At 47.4% G+C, this 18,294-nt stretch overlaps 1 long non-coding RNA gene across 1 annotated transcript; it reads right to left on the bottom strand.

Annotated features, from left to right (window-relative positions):
* Positions 1 to 13,736: 13,736 nt before the first annotated feature.
* Positions 13,737 to 17,547, bottom strand: LOC140421304 (uncharacterized). Its single transcript, XR_011946709.1, has 3 exons — positions 17,434 to 17,547; positions 16,714 to 16,950; positions 13,737 to 16,478 (listed from the first exon to the last, which is right to left on the bottom strand). It is a non-coding gene; the product is annotated as an uncharacterized lncRNA (long non-coding RNA).
* Positions 17,548 to 18,294: the final 747 nt, after the last annotated feature.

Here is an 18,294-nt window from a genome sequence, read left to right as displayed (position 1 = left end):
CATAACACTGCATAATTTCCTCTGTTGGCTTTCACAGATAGATTTATGATGAGCTTCTAAATGATAGTTCATTGCATTTTCATCAGCGAGGCTTTTTCCACTGCTACAGTCATTTCAATTAGACTGTAATAGCAGTATAATGGGTTGATGCCATGAGCCTTCGATGTGTACTATTGTTCTTCACTTGGTATTGCGTAAGACCAGATTAATGCCCTCCATGACTCCCAAACCACTTTTTAGCTATGGGGAGAGGTTAATTAGCTATGAGGCAAGGTTGAATAAACTCAGTTTGTTCTCACAAAGGTTGAGGAACGACTTGATAAAGGTCGACAAAATTATGAGGGGCATAGACAGGGTGAATAGTCAGAGACTTTTCCCCAGGGTAGAGGGGTCAATTACTCGGGGGCATAGGTTGAAGGTGCAAGGGACAAGATTTAGAGGAGATGTAAGAGGCAGGTTTTTTACACAGAGGGTAGTGGGTGCCTGGAACCCGCTGCCGGAGGAGGTGTTGGAAACAGGGACGAAAGTGACGTTTGAGGGGCATCTTGACAAATACATGAATAGGATGGGAATAGAGGGATACGGACCCCGGAAGTGTAGAAGATTTTAGTTTAGTCGGGCAGCAAGGTCGGCACAGGCTTGGAGGGCCGAAGGGCCTGTTCCTGTGCTGTACTTTTCTTTGTCTTTTGTTCTTTGTTCAAACCGGAATCTGCCAGAGAATCTTGAAATAGTTATTATCCAGCTTGCCATCAGTTAGGCACAATTACCAGATATTTTAAACATCAGTAAGAGACCGGTCTGCATTCTCCGCCCCGCGACACCGGAAACGCGAATCATGATCGGTCGGAGAATCGGACCTACGCCGAAAAGCGAGGTTTGCGCCCGGCGCTGGACCGAAAGCCATGTTCCGAGCCCCGGCTGGTAGCGGCATCACGATTTACGCTCTCCCGCCATTGGCAGCATGAAAAAGACGGCTATTGCATGCGTTAATAATCATTACCGGGTTTGACCCAGTTTTCTCCGCGCCTCCGCGATGCTCCACCCTATCAGGCGGAGGTCACACGGGTGCGGTTTAGTAGAGGTATTTACAAACAGGGACTGGGCGCCATGGCTACTGAAGGAGACACAGAAGGTAAGAAAAGTTTGTAAATTTGTTAAAGACCGTAGCGCTTGCTAGGGAGTGGCGGTCAGGGTCGGGGGAGTAGTGGGAAGCGACTTGCTGATATATCAGTGGGTTCAGGGATTTCCCCCTCAGGATCGGGGAGGCCAGGCACTGACCACCGCTGTTTCAGTAGTTACTTCAAAATCAACCATTCGATACAAGTTACAGGCCCTTTGCTCACGCTGCTGACTGCTCACAGAGCCTCTGGCCATTTGGGAGCCCACCCAGGCCGCCCCTCTGGAAGCCCTCAGACCCCAGCTGACCTATCAATGGGATGGGCGTGGCCAAGCTCAATCAGTGGCCCCCCCAGGTGCTGCCACTCCTCACTTCACTCACCAGAAGCTGCGCCCCACTGCAGGGGAAGCAGAGGAATAGCCGAGCTCACCCCAAACAAAGGACACCTGCACCGTGGCCTTTGGCACCCTCCCTGGCACAATGCCCCACTTAGGGAAGGGGCCTCACTAGTCACACTATTATGACTGGTGAGGCCTATGCCCTGAGAAGGGCAGTGAGCTACCAGCTGTCTCCAAGCCCTGCCTGGCCACTGCAGCCCTGTTCCCATCCATCCTGTCCCCGGATAGGTTGTCACAACCTGTTAATCACACCCAGGGCACACATCACACTGTGGCGAAGTCCCCAGACGATGCCCAGCCCCATCTTTAGCACCTGCCCGCACACAAGCCTCGAAGCATAGAGGAGGTTGTTGGCACAATGTGACCCTCACCACCCCATATGCGGGTATCACCCCGCTGGTGGGTTAACATACGGCCCATCCAGTGAGGACACCCACACTGGATCCCAATGGGAACACAGGACATGGGCAGCAGAGCATACCACTGACATGGGTTGTGGAAAGTTGCTGACACTTTCTCCTGTAGACCCTGCCTCCGCATCTGCATCTCCACCAGTGATGGGATTAATCTTTCCAGAAGTGTGATACCTGTCAGGAATACAGCCCATTCCTGGGGTCAGGCAGACCTCTGACTACCCGCTCCCTCAGCAAGTCCTACCTCCACCTGATGTGCCACAGCATGTGTGATGTGTGCACCAGAAAGTGACCCAGGGGCCTCGTCACTAATATGACCCACCGAGGTGACAGCCTCTGGGATCATGGAAGGTGCAGGTGAATGCAGTACTACAAAGTCAGTGTCATCCCCTGACTGATCCTCCAGGATATACTGGGGTCGTGGCTGGAAGGCGATCCGGCAAGGCAAAAGACAAGACGGGCAGAACGGTAGTGTGGTGAACTACTGTAATAGGAGATGTAAGGTAGGACCTGCACTGCAGGTTCGCCGGTAGCTCCTGCCGGCTGGCTCTGCCCACGGAGAACTGTATAAATATGCATGACCTCCAGTGCCCTGCCATTTTGCCAGCTGCAGCAGGAGGCCACGCATCTGACTGTAATAAAGCCACAGTTGTACCCAACTTTAGTCTTTGTGCAATTGATCGTGCATCACGTAGCATAGTGGTTAGCACAGTTGCTTCACAGCTCCCGGGTCCCAGGTTTGATTCCCGGCTGGGTCAGGTCTCCCCGTGTTTGCGTGGGTTTCCTCCGGGTGCTCCGGTTTCCTGCCACAGTCCAACGATGTGCGGGTTAGGCGGATTGGCGATGCTAAATTGCCCTTAGTGTCCAAAAAATGTTAAATGGGGGTTACTGGGTTACGGGGATAGGGCAGATATGTGGGCTTCAGTAGGGTGCTCTTTGGGCTCTGTGCAGACTCGATGGGCCGAATGGCCTTCTTCTGCAATGTAAATTCTATGAATCTATGCATGGTGCAACTTCGGGAAGGAGTGTTGTGGGGGAGAGGGATGACTCACTTGCTAGAGGAACATAATTTTGCATTAGGGGCCCACTTGTTTGACCCATGCTGAACTCCACCTGGGAGATAGCCCTCTCTCTCCTATCTCCCCGGCTAACTCCATCGCCTTCTGCTTGGCGGCATTCAGGATTGCTAGAGGGATGGAGTTTAAGACTAGGGAGGTTATGCTGCAATTGTATAAGGTGTTAGTGAGGCCACACCTGGAGTATTGAGTTCAGTTTTGGTCTCCTTACTTGCGAAAGGACATACTGGCGCTGGAGGGTGTGCAGAGGAGATTCACTAGGTTAATCCCAGAGCTGAAGGAGTTGGATTACGAGGAGAGGTTGAGTAGGCTGGGACTTTACTCGTTGGAATTTAGAAGGATGAGGGCGGATCTTATAGAAACATATAAAATTATGAAGGGAATAGATAGGATAGGTGCAGGCAGGTTGTTTCCACTGGCGGGTGAAAGCAGAACTGGGGGGCATAGTCTCAAAATAAGGGGAAGTAGATTTAGGACTGAGTTTAGGAGGAACTTCTTCACCCAAAGGGTTGTGAACCTATGGAATTCCTTGCCCAGTGAAGCAGTAGAAGCTCCTTCATTAAATGTTTTTAAGATAAAGATAGATAGTTTTTTGAAGAATAAAGGGATTAAGGGTTATGGTGTTCTGACCGGAAAGTGGAGCTGAGTCCACAAAAGATCAGCCATGATCTCATTGAATGGCGGAGCAGGCTCGAGGGGCCAGATGGCCTACTCCTGCTCCTAGATCTTATGTTCTTATGTTCTTATATGTAGGTCTCCCTCCTTCCTCTCACGCTCCTGGTGGTTATGGGGCATCTTCTCCTAGGGGACAGATAATGGACAGTGTGAGACACTTGGGCATGAATTGTTACATGGTGGGTCCGTAGCTGGTGGCCTAGTGTGCAAGGCACCTGGCCAAAGAGGACAATACAGGTGTTGGGGTTTGGTGAGGGTGGGATTTGGATTTGATTTATCGTCACGTGTACTGAGGTACAGTGAAGGGTTTTGTTCTGCGCAGTCCAGGCAACTCATTTCATACATGAAAAAACATAGAGCACACATAAATCCACAATGTAAATACATAGGCACAGGCATCGGGTGAAACATATCGAGTGCAGTACTTGTCAGTGGAGAGGATGAACTGCTCCAGAACTGGGGCTCCCAACGGGAACGCGAAGCCCCCGCGATTCATCCCTGTCTCAAGTGAGCTGTGCATGCCAGGCAAGATGATCCTTTCCTCTCACTGTCCACATGTCCTTTCTCTCGCAGAATCTCCTCCGGATGGGGCCGGGTCATCCGGGTGGCACCTGCACCCCTGCCCCCCCTCCCCCCCCCCGCACCTTCCAAGAGAACACCTCAGAGGAGAGCTCCGAGGATGCTACCATCTATGCGTCACAGTTATCATTCCCCCCCCCCTCTGCCAACACTCAGGCACACACCTCAGTGGGCAACATTAGTGGGAAGGCATTTGGGCACAATCTGATGATCACCTCACAGTTGCTGATGCACATCAGGTGGAGGCAGGAATATCCAAGGGAGGCAGCAGTCGGAGGTCTGCTGGATCCCAGGACTCAGCTGGGTCCCGGTCAGATGCCGAGCCTCTGGACAAGATTATCCCGGAGCTGATGCAGGCGCTAGGGCGCTGCCGTGAGATTCAGGAGGCGATGTCAGCCACACTCTGGCCAGTGCACAGCCGATTGCAGGAGTCCCAAAGGCTATAGGCTGAGGGCCTCAACAGCATGTGGCAGTCGCTGGGGGACGTGTCGCAGATGGATGGAAAGCGGGGACTGGAGGTTGGGAGGGGCAGTGGGGGGGTGGAAACTGGGTGGGGGGGAGACCATAGGGGAGGAGCGTGTTCTGGAGGCCGACCCAGAGACTTCCAGGCATTGGAACTGCATTTTGAGAAGACCAATGCACCGCTCAATGACAGCACGGGTGGCAACATGGGCCTCGTTATATCGGGTCTCCACCTCGGTCTCCGGCCTCTGTACTGGTGTCATCAATGGGTGCCCCTTATCCCCCAAAAGCCAATCTGCCGTCCTGGGGCATCCCGGCGATTGCCGAGAATCCTGCTGCCTGGACATCTTGATCGGCCTGGTGCAGTTCAAAATTTATGCAGCCAGCTGCCCGGCCACGCAGGGCATCCCTGACCTCTTGGATGCACCTGTGGGCTGCAGGTTGTAATACGTTGCACAGGTCCGTCATATGCTGGGGGACCCCGCCTTGCACACGGCCCTGCCTCCCAACCACAGCAGGGGCCTCTCGACCCCCGCACCCCAGACCCCAGACTCCAGGCCCTGCCAGGAACATTGGGGGAAGCGAGCTCAGGTACCTTCCCTTGGCCCACACATTCACCCTCTGGACGCAGGGATATCCTGTTTTCAGGCCTCACAGTTTGATTGGAATTCTGGGCAGTAAAACACATCTGAGACATGGCACGTGTACTCACGAGAATCCACGTGAGGATATTTCATTTATTAAACAGTCAACAGTAACAAATATTTGAAAATCAACTACATAACATTCCACATATCACACTAACCATTGAATAAGAAGGAAAGACCACCATTCCATATTGGTTCCAATGCAAAGCTACATCAGCTCATTTTCACTTAGAAAAAACAAACACACGTTATCATCCCTCACAGGTTCCTCAACAGAAATGGAGAATAAGTCTGAGAATGTCCAAGGAAATGATCCGTCCATCGGTGTGTTAATTGGTCCACGTATCAGTGCCATGCTGCATCCAGGACCCGCAGCTGTGCAGGCCCCTCTCGCACGGCCCAATCACACCAAATCCTGCCGTCCACATATTCCACTGGCACTCAAGGTGCAGTTGAACATCCTTGACTGCCAGCGTGTTTAACCCGGGGTGACGTGCCAGTTGCACGCAGCACTCACCACACCAGCAACAAAAGCATCAGCAATCTGCGAAAGCATTTCTTCAACAGTGTCATCAGGTGGCCCATTTGGAAGAATGTCGCTCACCAGGTCCCGCAGCGCCTCCTTGTTTCAAACTGGATTACCTTCTGCACTCATACATCCCCCTGAGCCCGGTGTTCCAGGACTCAGGTATTTTAGAAAAAAATTGTCCTCCTTTCCGGTTACAGAAAAGGAAGGAAACAGCAACAGCAGCCTCCAGGCATCTGCAGCCACCAGCAGGAGCAAGCAGCAAACACAACCTGCAGCTGTGAAGTGCTCTCACAACTAACAAGGCTAGTTCCTGATGAGCAATTGCCTTCTGCTGTGCAGTCAGAGGTTGTTCAAGGTCAGAAGGAGTTAAAGTGACCAACACCATATAACCATGAACAAGGCTCTATCCTGGAGGTGTTTGGTGGGACACAGGAAGCAGCTGTAGTTGCCCCTGTTATGGGCGCACGCAATCTGAGCCCCTCACGCCCCCCCCACGCGGTCAAGGGGTAACGGACAACTGATGCGCCAGCCCGTTGACCAAGGCAAGCCTCCTCGGGGCACCCTGCTCCCCCCACCCAACCTCAAGCACTAGGGCAGCAACCCCAGTGCCCCTGGGCCGCATGCCCGATCACCAAAGCAGCTATTGCGCAAACTTCCCGTTTTTAAAAAGTGCTCTAAAGGGAATCCGCGTGATCACCCGCTGGGGAGACGGTTAGATCACGGGAGGCTGTTAGATAGGGCGTCCATCTCGTTAATGAGAGGGAGATTGCTCTCAATTGCCGATAATTGGTTCCTTGCCATGCCTTGGCGGTATCCGGAACCCACCAACAGGGAGTTCCGGTTAGATCGCAAACCGATCGGCGCTCGGTGCGGATCCTGATTTCGGTCTCTCCCTCGCACGGATTCAAGCTGGGCGCAATGCGGCCGTTAAATCGCGCCATTAGTCTCTCACATGGAGAATTCTGCCCGCTATCATTAGATGTTTCAAAGGTTTGAGAAAACATTTGATCAGACAATTCATTGGAACAGAGTGATCAAATTAGATTGGTTACTCATCAAATATATGATCCTGTGAATTGCGAGTCGGAGTAGACCATTTGGTCCCCGGGAATTCTCCACAAACATCTATCGCTCTCAGTCTTCAAAGGTTCCACTGGACACAACATTCCTTCACAGTGAATTTCAGCCTACCACTGACCTCTGTAAGAAAACATCACTGCTTTCTGATTTCAGTTCTAAATGACCCAGTTCCAATTCCCGGGTCCCTCCACTCGAGGAAACAGATTCCGCGTTTTAAATCCAATACTCATTTCAATGTTGATACATGTTATGAGTTAACAGCCTCTGACCAGAGCATGGCTGGCATGACAGGAATTCTCATTGTGAATTGGCAAATCATGCACCTGACTGAATTTGGGAAGCACTAAATGAATTAAATATATTTTAGCAGAAAGTCAGAATCATCTTTCCGCAGTGTATTCCAGAGCTGAGGTCCGAGGCAACTGAAGGCACAGCCACCAATGGCAGAGCCATTGAAATCAGGAATGCTCGAGAGGTTAGAATTAGATGGGGGTAAGGTATCTTGGAGGGTGGTGGGGCTGGAAGATATTTCAGATATAGAGAGGGGTGAGGCCATGGAAGAGGGCGGCCAACCATCTCAAATTTTCCAGGACATTTGTTGTCCTTGTCCCGTATTTGCGACAGGACATTTGCACGTGCACAAAGCCTGTATGTATATTGAAGAAACAGCTCCCAGGCAGGACTGAAACTGTAGGGCAATTAACATAAGAACATAAGAACTAGGAGCAGGAGTAGGCCATCTGGCCCCTCGAGCCTGCTCCGCCATTCAATGAGATCATGGCTGATCTTTTGTGGACTCAGCTCCACTTTCCGGCCCGAACACCATAACCCTTCATCCCTTTATTCTTCAAAAAACTATCTATCTTTATCTTAAAAACATTTAATGAAGGAGCCTCAACTGCTTCATTGGGCAAGGAATTCCATAGATTCACAACCCTTTGGGTGAAGAAGTTCCTCCTAAACTCAGTCCTAAATCTACTTCCCCTTATTTTGAGGCTATGCCCCCAGTTCTGCTTTCACCTGCCAGTGGAAACAACCTGCCCGCATCTATCCTATCTATTCCCTTCATAATCTTATATGTTTCTATAAGATCCCCCCTCATCCTTCTAAATTCCAACGAGTACAGTCCCAGTCTACTCAACCTCTCCTCGTAATCCAACCCCTTCAGCTCTGGGATTAACCTAGTGAATCTCCTCTGCACACCCTCCAGTGCCAGTATGTCTTTTCTCAAGTAAGGAGACCAAAACTGAACACAATACTCCAGGTGTGGCCTCACTAACACCTTATACAATTGCAGCATAACCTCCCTAGTCTTAAACTCCATCCCTCTCGCAATGAAGGACAAAATTCCATTTGCCATCTTAATCACCTGTTGCACCTGTAAACCAACTTTTTGGACTCATGCACTAGCACACCCATGTCTCTCTGCACAGCAGCATGTTTTAATATTTTATCATTTAAATAACACTCCCTTTTGCTGTTATTCCTACCAAAATGGATAACCTCACATTTGTCAACATTGTATTCCATCTGCCAGACCCTAGCCCATTCACTTAGCCTATCCAAATCCCTCTGCAGACTTCCAGTTTCCTCTGCACTTTTTGCTTTACCACTTATCTTAGTGTCGTCTGCAAACTTGGACACATTGCCCTTGGTCCCCAACTCCAAATCATCTATGTAAATTGTGAACAGTTGTGGGCCCAACACTGATCCCTGAGGGACACCACTAGCTACTGATTGCCAACCAGAGTTTTTTTAGTAGCTTTCTGTTGCCCCCTTAAGATTTCCCAGTCCTCTGTCTCCCACTGATCTTTGCTACTTTGTATGTTTTTTCCTTCAATTTGATACTCTCCCTTATTTCCTTAGATATCCACGGTCGGTTTTCTCTCTTTTTACCGTCCTTCCTTTTTGTTGGCATAAACCTTTGCTGAGCACTGTGAAAAATCACTTGGAAGGTTCTCCACTGTTCCTCAACTGTTTCACCATAATGTCTTTGCTCCCAGTCTACCTTAGCTAGTTCTTCTCTCATCCCATTGTAATCTCCTTTGTTTCAGCACAAAACACTCGTGCTTGATTTTACCTTCTCACCCTCCATCTGTATTTTAAATTCCACCATATTGTGATCGCTCCTTCCGAGAGGATCCCTAACTATGAGATCCTGAATCAATCCTGTGTCATTGCACAGGACCAGATCTAGGACCGCTTGTTCCCTCGTAGGTTCCATTACATACTGTTCTAGGAAACTGTTGCGGATACATTCTATAAACTCCTCCTCAAGGCTGCCTTAACCGACCTGGTTAAACCAATCGACATGTAGCCCATGATGGCCCATCTCCGGGAACAAAGGAAAGACACTCAAGCAACTGATCCAGCTCCAGACATCGCGGCACCAGTTCCCCAAAGTGAAAGCATAAACAAAGCAAGGCCAATGGCCACATAGGACCCGCCCAGCCATCAGGGCACCCGCCCCTTTATTGGTCAAGATCAATACGAGTGATCAAGATACAACCCAATTAATTGGGGCCAAGTTCAAGGCCCGCCCAGAAGCGCGCGAAGCCCGTTCGGGTATAAGAAGAAGGCCCCGAGAGAGAATCGCTCTCTTGGAATTGGTTCTCAAAGCGGAGAGACCCTTCCACCAGCTACACCAGAAGCAAGTAAGTCCAAGGTCGACGCACGCTACCAGACGGACGACCTTAGCTGTTCTCCTGTACCACTTCGAACCCAGCAGCCTCAGATCCGAAGAACGGCCATTGCTCCTCTGACTGAGTGGGCGCCCGAAGCTAAGTATAGGCATCAGAGATAGTTTAGTTTGTAGTATTTTGTGCATGAGTATATATTTTGGTGTGTGTAGATAAGTAGTATTGACTTTGAACTAACTAACTGGTGTATCGGCTCTTTGATCAGTATTCGGGTTTGAACCTTGTGGCGTCTCTAAAGCAAACATAATTAGGATTAAGGAAGGCAGCCATATTGACCACCATATTTAGAACCAAATAAATATAGCAATATTTGGGTTGTGCGGAAGGGGATTTGGACCCTTGTGGGTAGTGGGGGTGAAGCGAGTCAGGGGTGAGGGGGTTTTGGGTGGTCAGGGAGGTAGGGAGGTGTGGGATTGTCAGAGAGTTAGAGGTACCAGTGGTCAGGAGGTATGGGGGCATGTCGGGGTTGAGGTGGGCAGATGTTCTGGGGGGTTTGGGGGTTCGTCATGGGGTAAGGGGTAGTCGGAGGTTGGGATTTTTGTCAGATGGTCAGGGGGGATGGGTGATCAGTCAGGGGTGTGGTGATAGTTGGGTGGTCGGTGGTGGGGTGGGGAAAGTAGTCGGGGATGAGGTTAATCGGGAGGGTGGTGTTGAGCGAGTGGTGACTGACTCTCCACTGGATCCCTTGACTGCCCCCTTACAGCCCCCTAGTGGAGAGTCAGTAATACAGATCCCTGGAGCTCGAAACGGTTTTAATCCTTCTAACACTTCCTGGTAAGAGACTCGCAAACATCTAAATTTGCCCATTTCAAATCAGAGTTTTGGAAGGTTCCAGACGCCGGGTATTGAAATTTCCAGGGTAATTCCCGTGCAGTCCTTGAGTGGAGGTTTCCTGGGAATGGCAGGTCTGGGCTACTATCGGGCAACTTTTTATAAAGTTTGACAAATTTCTCCTTTTCGTTCTTGCTTTTTTTTCTCCCTCAGCCCAATTTTCCTCTCTCAATTTATTTTTCTATGCCTTGTTTGACTTTGATTCACTTCTTCCGTTCTCTGTTTGTTTCTCAATCTTTACACCCTGCAGATGGAGGACATTCGCTGATGGCCCTGTTGTTTCACTGTGACAGGATGACACAGTTGCAGCTTTATTAGCAATGATGATGCAGGGAAACACCAAAAGATGTCAAGTTCCAGCAAAATCCAATCCATTATCCAGGCTAAGTGAAAGCCTTTGTTGACGCTATTGGGGCAAATGTCCCGCCTCGATAACGTGTGGAGTGGATTGCCCACATTTTATGAATGGGATTAAAAAAAGGGAGGGCACCTCAACAGGAAGTAGGTCTTGTGGTGCAATGGGCACCACTGTATCTGAGCCAGAAGCAGTGGGTTTAATAATAATAATTAGAATAAGGGAATAGTGTAGATGGGCTTTAGAGTGGTTTCACAGGTCGGCGCAACATCGAGATCCGAAGGGCCTGTACTGCGCTGTAATGTTCTATGTTCTATGTTTTATGTTCTATAATAATCGCTTATTTGAGTCCCAAACCAGGACATGATGACCAAGGAGGTGTGTTCATAGCACTGCCAACAATTTTGAGCTTCAACCTTCAAATCCTTCCACCACAGGACAATGGTGACTGTAAGAGTGGGTGAAATTCCTGCTCAGCTGTGTGATTGAAAGAAAGTTGGAGTGTTTACCATCAGTAGCCATAGCTCCAGGTATGTAGCCATAGCGGCTTCAACTTCCTGACCAACACCACAATGGACAATGGGAACTTGGATCCCCCTCCCACATAGCCACCCAGGCTCAGGTTAAAGTCACCATAGCTATGGATGACCATTGCTTGCTTTCCTTGTTGAGGGACGGACGGGGGGGTGGAAGAGATGACTGGTGGTGATTTAACCCGAGGATCACCACCCCTCAGCCAAGGTGCAAGGTTGAAAAGGTGGGGCTTTGAATAACCTCAGCCGGTACGGGAATTGAACACGTGCTGTCAACCTTGTTCTGTATTACAGGTCACAGACCAGCTGTCTACCCAAGTGAGCTAAACCAGCCCCCGCCCCTGGATACGAAGGTAGCAATTCACCACATTGTGCCTACAATTTACTCTCTCCAAAATGGGAAATCAGCATTGAGATTTTTCAGAGATAAAGAAGGCCTTTGATTGCTGAAGAGGGTGTAGAAGGAGGTGAAAAATTAGACAATTGCAAACAAGATATCTGTTGCAGAAAGTATATTTTCACCTGTGTCACAGGGCTGGATTTCCTTGCACACGAGCAAGAATTCTGCAATGTTTTAATTACACTGTCTCATCACTGAACACGGAATTACACACAGATAAGGCAGGGCAGAGATTGAACCTCTCCCCAGTCTGCTGACTCCTTCCTTACTGACTGACGCAGCTAACTAAACATCACACCGAAATGGCACTTTAATTATTCTCATACTTCAGTTAACAGCATGCTCTGCAGCGTGCATTGTACAAAACAACTTTTGCGAATAAAACAGGAAACAGACAGCATGCTGTAGACATTCAAGGTGATTTTCCCAGTTTATCTCGGAGTCAGAAAGTTGTGGATTTAAGACCATAATCTAGGCCAAATCTTCAGCGCAGTACACCGAGGGAAAATTCCTCAGTGTCAGAGATGAGAAATTATTTGGCAATTTAGATCACTGTTAGACTGCGGGGGACTGGGGACAGGGGTAAACATTCATTAGACGGATGAGATCTACACTCAAATGTTACACGTATCAGAAAATTGTGGGTAATGCACCCATAATCTTCTCACATGGGCCGCCAATGTGTGAGCTTCCCTGATGCTAAAAGAAAATAAATAAATTGCATTTCTATAGCACCTTTCTTGATGGCAGCATTTTCCAAATCACATTAAAAGTGCAACACTGTTGCAACATTTGAAATGCAGCAAGCAATTTGTACTTAGCGCGCTCCCGCAAATATCAGTGAGGTAAAGACCAGATGGCCTGCTATAGTGATTGGTTGAGGGTTAAATATTGGCCAAAACTCCTGCGTTATTTTTCAAAATAATGCCCAAGAATCATTCCCTACATGTGAGAGTGCAGATGGGGTTTCACTTTTTTTAAAATCTTATTGAGAATCAGCACCTTTGGTATTGCAGCACCTCAGTGGGTTATTTATGGTCAAGTCGTGGAGTGGGACTTGCTTTCAGAGGAAAAGGTCAAAACACGAAACCACAGCGAACACTTTGCGATGCTAATTGTGAAGAGGATATGCCTGCCTCAATGTTTTGAGGAAAAGGCTTCTCCTTGTCACGATGGTCGGAATTTAATGGCCACAGCAGTGGGCAGTCCAGTTGGTGAGCCAATGGCAACCCTCACTGTGGCTTATTCTGCGGGGGCCCCACTGGGATTTAATCCAGTCTGTCCATCCGCTGGCTGTCGTCAATGTCCTTGGCTCTTACAGAGGAACGTGTATGGCCTCAAAGAGCTGCTAACTAATCAGGAGCCAGGATGTATCTGGTGGCTTACCCACTCGTCATGGCCCCCCTCCTGCCGGTGGAGGCCCAGCGGTTGTGGGTCGAGGTCTCGAGTGGCCACGTCCTTGACCTTTCCAGCCAAGGATAACCTTGACAGGAATCAGGAAGGTGGCCGTTTTTCACACCAAGACTAGCTGCCTTGCCATCCAGCCGACTCCCTGGTGTGGTTTTCTTTGTGTTGCTGATACTCCGGATGGATTCGTAGCGTACACAAAGACCACAAAAAGCTAAGTCAAATAAACAAAGCTAAAATTTATTGCACGACTTGTTCTACGGTTCAATCGCTATTCCTGAAACAACCAATATTACAACTAAACTACAGTCTACACTAAACCAACACCTGTCTCTTGCACACTATCTCCAATTGTTCACTGCTCTGCTCCCATTCTCTCTAGCCTTCTCCCGCCTTCTCTACGCTCTCTCCTCAGAAGCCTGAGAGGCATTCCTTTTTATAGGTCTGCTCCCACCTCCATCTAGTGGTCGGCTAGAGTGTTACATTCACCCTTAATGTGCTAGGCATTATATATCATGTCACACCTGGGACACCATTAGGATTGGATTGGATTTGTTTATTATCATGTGCACTGAGGTACAGTGAAAAGTATTTTTCTGCGAGCAGCTCAAACAGATCATTTAATACATGAAAAGGAAAGAAAATTAAAGGCAAATACATAATAGAGCAACACAAGGTACACAATGTAACTACATAAGCACCGGCATCAAGTGAAGCATACAGTCCATATTTAGGAGTCTGGTAACAGCGGGTAAGAAACTGTTTTTGAATCTGTTCGTGCGTGTTCTCAGACTTTTGTATCTCCTGCCTGATGGAAGAAATTGGAAGAGTGAGTAAGCCGGGTGGGAAGGATCTTTGATTATGCTGCCCGCTTTCCCCAGGCAGCGGGAGGTATAAAGTCATTGGATGGGAGGCAGGTTCGTGTGATGGACTGGGCGGTGTTCACGACTCTCTGAAGTTTCTTGTGGTCCTGGGCCGAGCAGTTGCCATACCAGGCTGTGATGCAGCCCGATAGGATGCTTTCTATGGTGCATCTGTAAAAGTTGGTAAGAGTCAGTATGAACATGCCGAATTTCCTTAGTTTCCTGAAGAAGTATCGGTGCTGTTGTAACTGCTTGGTGGTAGCGTCGACATGGGTGGACCAGGACAGACGTTTGGTGATGTACACCTCATGGAATTTGAAGCTGTCAACCAGGGGCTGGTTTAGCACAGTGGGCTAAATCGCTGGTTTGTAATGCAGAATACAGCCAGCAGCGTGGGTGCAATTCCCGTACCAGGCGCCGGAATGTGGCGACTAGGGGCTTTTCACAGTAACTTCATTGAAGCCGACTTGTGACATTACGTGATTATTATTATCTCCACCTCGGCCCTCATTGACGCTGACAGGGGTGTGTACAGTACTTTGCTTCCTAAAGTCAATGACCAGCTCTTTAGTTTTGCTGGCATTGGGAGATAGATTGTTGTCGTTGCACCACTCCAATAGGTTCTCTATCTCCCTCCTGTATTCTGACCACCTTAGACCATTGAATTGCACCTGGGGAGCCGAGAGGCTGCAGAGGAATTCTGAATTAGAGTGGCAAGCAGTAATGAGACAGGAGAGCTTTTTGAAGTAGCTTAAACAGTGAACCCAATGCCTTTTGAATGTGTGGAGTAACAGACTGCAATAAAAATCCACAGCGCATTCATGATGATCAGCTTCAATGGAGATATCAATCTAACAAATTATGTGATGATACTGCACAATGGGAAACATATTAAAGATATTTATTAAGCTTCTCAAATCACAAAACACTGCATCTGAAATGTAAATGCGTAATTAAAAAGGTAGAAATGTGCATTTGATTTCCATAATTTAGTTAGTTGCATGCTTCGAATGCCTTCTCGCCATGTAGCTAACTAGATCAGAGACCTCTAAGACAGCTACACTCATGCTAGAAGAAGTACATGAAAGTAAGAGAAAAATCTCTGAACTTGTGGTATCGCAAAGCTGGCAATTATTTGATGTCGCTGTGATCTTTGCAGTTTTGAACATTAGTATCCTGAAAAATCAAGACTAAGAATTAAAAATGAGTGTGGTCATGCCATATTTTAGGGCGTTGTTTTTTCTAATGGCGTCTAATTCCTAATTCAATATTTGCCCTTTTTAATTGAGCCAAACTTCTTCACAAAAACTGTAAAATCATGCTAATGAACTGTTAATAATTCTTTTCGCATATTAGCTTTTAATTAAGTGACGATAAAACAAGAACTTTGCTGTTAAATTTTTGCCTATGACCATTCTGTCTAGTGTTATGGGCCAGGGTTCAGAGAACCCCAAAGTGTATCATGGAGTTCACCTGACCCACAACTTTTAATAGATTGTGGTATGGGGAGCACACGGCCCACTCTACAGGTGTGGGACAGCAGAAATGGAAAAGAATTTTTTAAAGCAAAACAATGTTTATTCTATGAACTCAAGTTAACCTTTTTAAAACATACAGTGAACATCTTCACAACCATCAAATCAAATAAACCCCCCAAAGAATACAACACTAAGTAATCCTTAATAATTTCCCAAACAACATCCATAAGACTTAAAGCACCTTTTACCAGAAGCACATTAGGTTTACATTCACTACTGAGAACATTTATAATTCTGAATTCACCAAATGATCAAGAGATAGTCTTTTCATGACAGAGAGATCAACGGTACACCTGCTCTGTCTGGCTTCAGCTCCAACACTGAAAACAAAACTAAAACACACCCTGCAGCAAACAGCCTAAAACGAAAGTAGAAAGCTGACAGACAGCCCAGCTCCACCCACACTCTGACATCACTGCAGTAATATGAGCAGCCAAACATTTCTTAAAGCGACATTCTCATGACACTAGCATTTAGAATACAGGCTCCTTTTAATGAATCCTAAAATGATCATTGTTGCATCTACATGTCCTTCAAGCTTATCTCAGATCAGGGACTATCACTTTTTTGTGTAAAATTTGCTATCTAGACTAGACTAATTAGCCCTGTGTTCAAGTTGTGTAACTAATCTCAAATCCTGACATACTTTGACAGTGGCTTTTTCTCGACACAAGATTTATTCGTCAGCTCATCTATGTCACGGTGCAGAGTGAAGCTGCAGGGACATCAGGCTCGGGAACATCTTCAACTGTCAAGCATTTCAGCTTCACCAGAGTTCTTAGTGCGGCTAACTTTGTTGAGAATTTTTGGAGTTGTTCCTTTTGGAGTGGTGGATCTGCCCAGCTTTGTCCTTGAGTGCAGGGGTCCCTTTGCGGCCTTTGAAGAGAGGAAAGAAAACAAATGTTCACTGTGTTATCCTGCCCCGACTGATTGAGTAGATTAGTGCGACCCCGTGCACCGGCCCCGTCTTTGAAACTAGGGTGCTGATTCTGACTGTGAACGAGTGTGCAAAAGTAAGTCAGCAGCCTGACTTACATCTGTCCCAATTTATATTTGCATTAGAAGCCCATCAGAAATACAAATCAGAGAGATGGGCACACGATTTACTCACAGCATTGCGATCTACCCCCAGATGTGTAGAGCATTTTGATTTTTGCTTGGCATCAATCTTGGCAACGACTGTCAGGCTGAATATGAAAAGCGAATACATTTCATTAACAAAGCATTCGTTATGGGCTTCAGGCAAGGTATTCAATGTGGAAATTGAATTCAATCTGAGATCTCAAGGTGCACGAGTATAGAAAGAGACATCATGCTTCACTGTTGCTACGGCAACAATTCTTCAACCCTGTGAAAACAATGCCATAGTTCAGGATTGTTGCTTGGGTACTGCATACTCGACTACCCGAGTAAATAAGCAAATTGTCATGCTGTTGGTAGCTTATTAAAATTAATTGTCACAAAATAAATTTGGATAGTCATGGGCCTTGCTTAATGTTCAAGGGCAATAAATCTGAAGAAAGCTATTGCACACTGAATGCACGAGTGAAGACAGAAAAAGAAAAACATCTTTTGTTGTCATCCAAGAATGTTTGTATTATTTCCACTCTGACTAGTAATGAGTTACTTGCCTTCTGTTAATTGAAAAAAGGTTACAGAGCAACAAAATCAGAATATTTGCATTACGCTCCAGTGATTCCATGTGCAAGAGGGCTTTAAGAATTATAGTAATTAACATGTCTCAATATAGTCCCCTTGCTTTGTAGCAAGTTGGCTTTCGAAGAGAAAGGATACCGGCGCACATCAGTAAAAGTATCAGTGAAGTGCAAACCCAGTCCACTCTTTTCCAAGGCAGTAGGGTTGATTCTCCCAGTTCCTTGTTCTCTGTATCAGCTCTCAGATGGGGCCCAGTGAGTTTCATATCTTGTGATACACAAAAGGCAGAAAGGAAGACCTTGATGCTATGCATTAAAAAAGGAGAAAGATCGAATGAACATGATACTCTATAGCACCTGTCATATCCGTAATCCATCCAACAGAACTTTGCAGCTTGTTAATTACTTCTGAAGTCTGGCTGTTGGGGTTGTGCAGAGGAACACAGTATCCAATTCACTCACAACCAAGCCACGTCCCACAAACAGAGGGCCTTGGCTGATTCACCGTCGAGGAAAGTCAAGGCTTGAGATAGGCAGAGTTTTAGTTTCTCAGGGAATCCAGGGGTAGAGGGAGCAGGCAGGAAAGTGGAGTTGAGGTAGAAGACCAACCTTGATCGTATTAGATAGTGCAGCTGGCTCAAGGGGCTGAACGGTCTACTTGTGATCCTATTTCTTTTATTTTCATGATCTTAAATGACCATTTACTTTGCTTTTGTGCTGTTGCTCGAGGGGGATGATATTGACCAGAATGATTGCGCCTGCTCTTCCGCTCATGTTGTCGGAACGTTTGCACCCACCTGAAAGGCAGTTTAATCTTTCATCCAACAATACGGCACTCCCTTAGTCCCGCACTAAAATGTCAGGCTTAACTTACATTGTCAAGTGTGACGAATGTAGGAATTTCTGATGTTTTGTTGTCATAACCTATATCCATACAAGACTTAAACCATTGGGATCTCTATTTCCCAGAATCCTTGAGGGAAATACACAATTCCCCGCTAAGGGGTTGGGGCTGACTAGAGCACTTCAAGCTTCTA

Source organism: Scyliorhinus torazame, chromosome 5, assembly GCF_047496885.1.
Source record: "Scyliorhinus torazame isolate Kashiwa2021f chromosome 5, sScyTor2.1, whole genome shotgun sequence".
Classification (NCBI taxonomy): domain Eukaryota; kingdom Metazoa; phylum Chordata; class Chondrichthyes; order Carcharhiniformes; family Scyliorhinidae; genus Scyliorhinus; species Scyliorhinus torazame.
The sequence above is the reverse complement of the archived record's forward strand: the minus strand, read 5'-3'. Positions and strand labels throughout refer to the sequence as shown.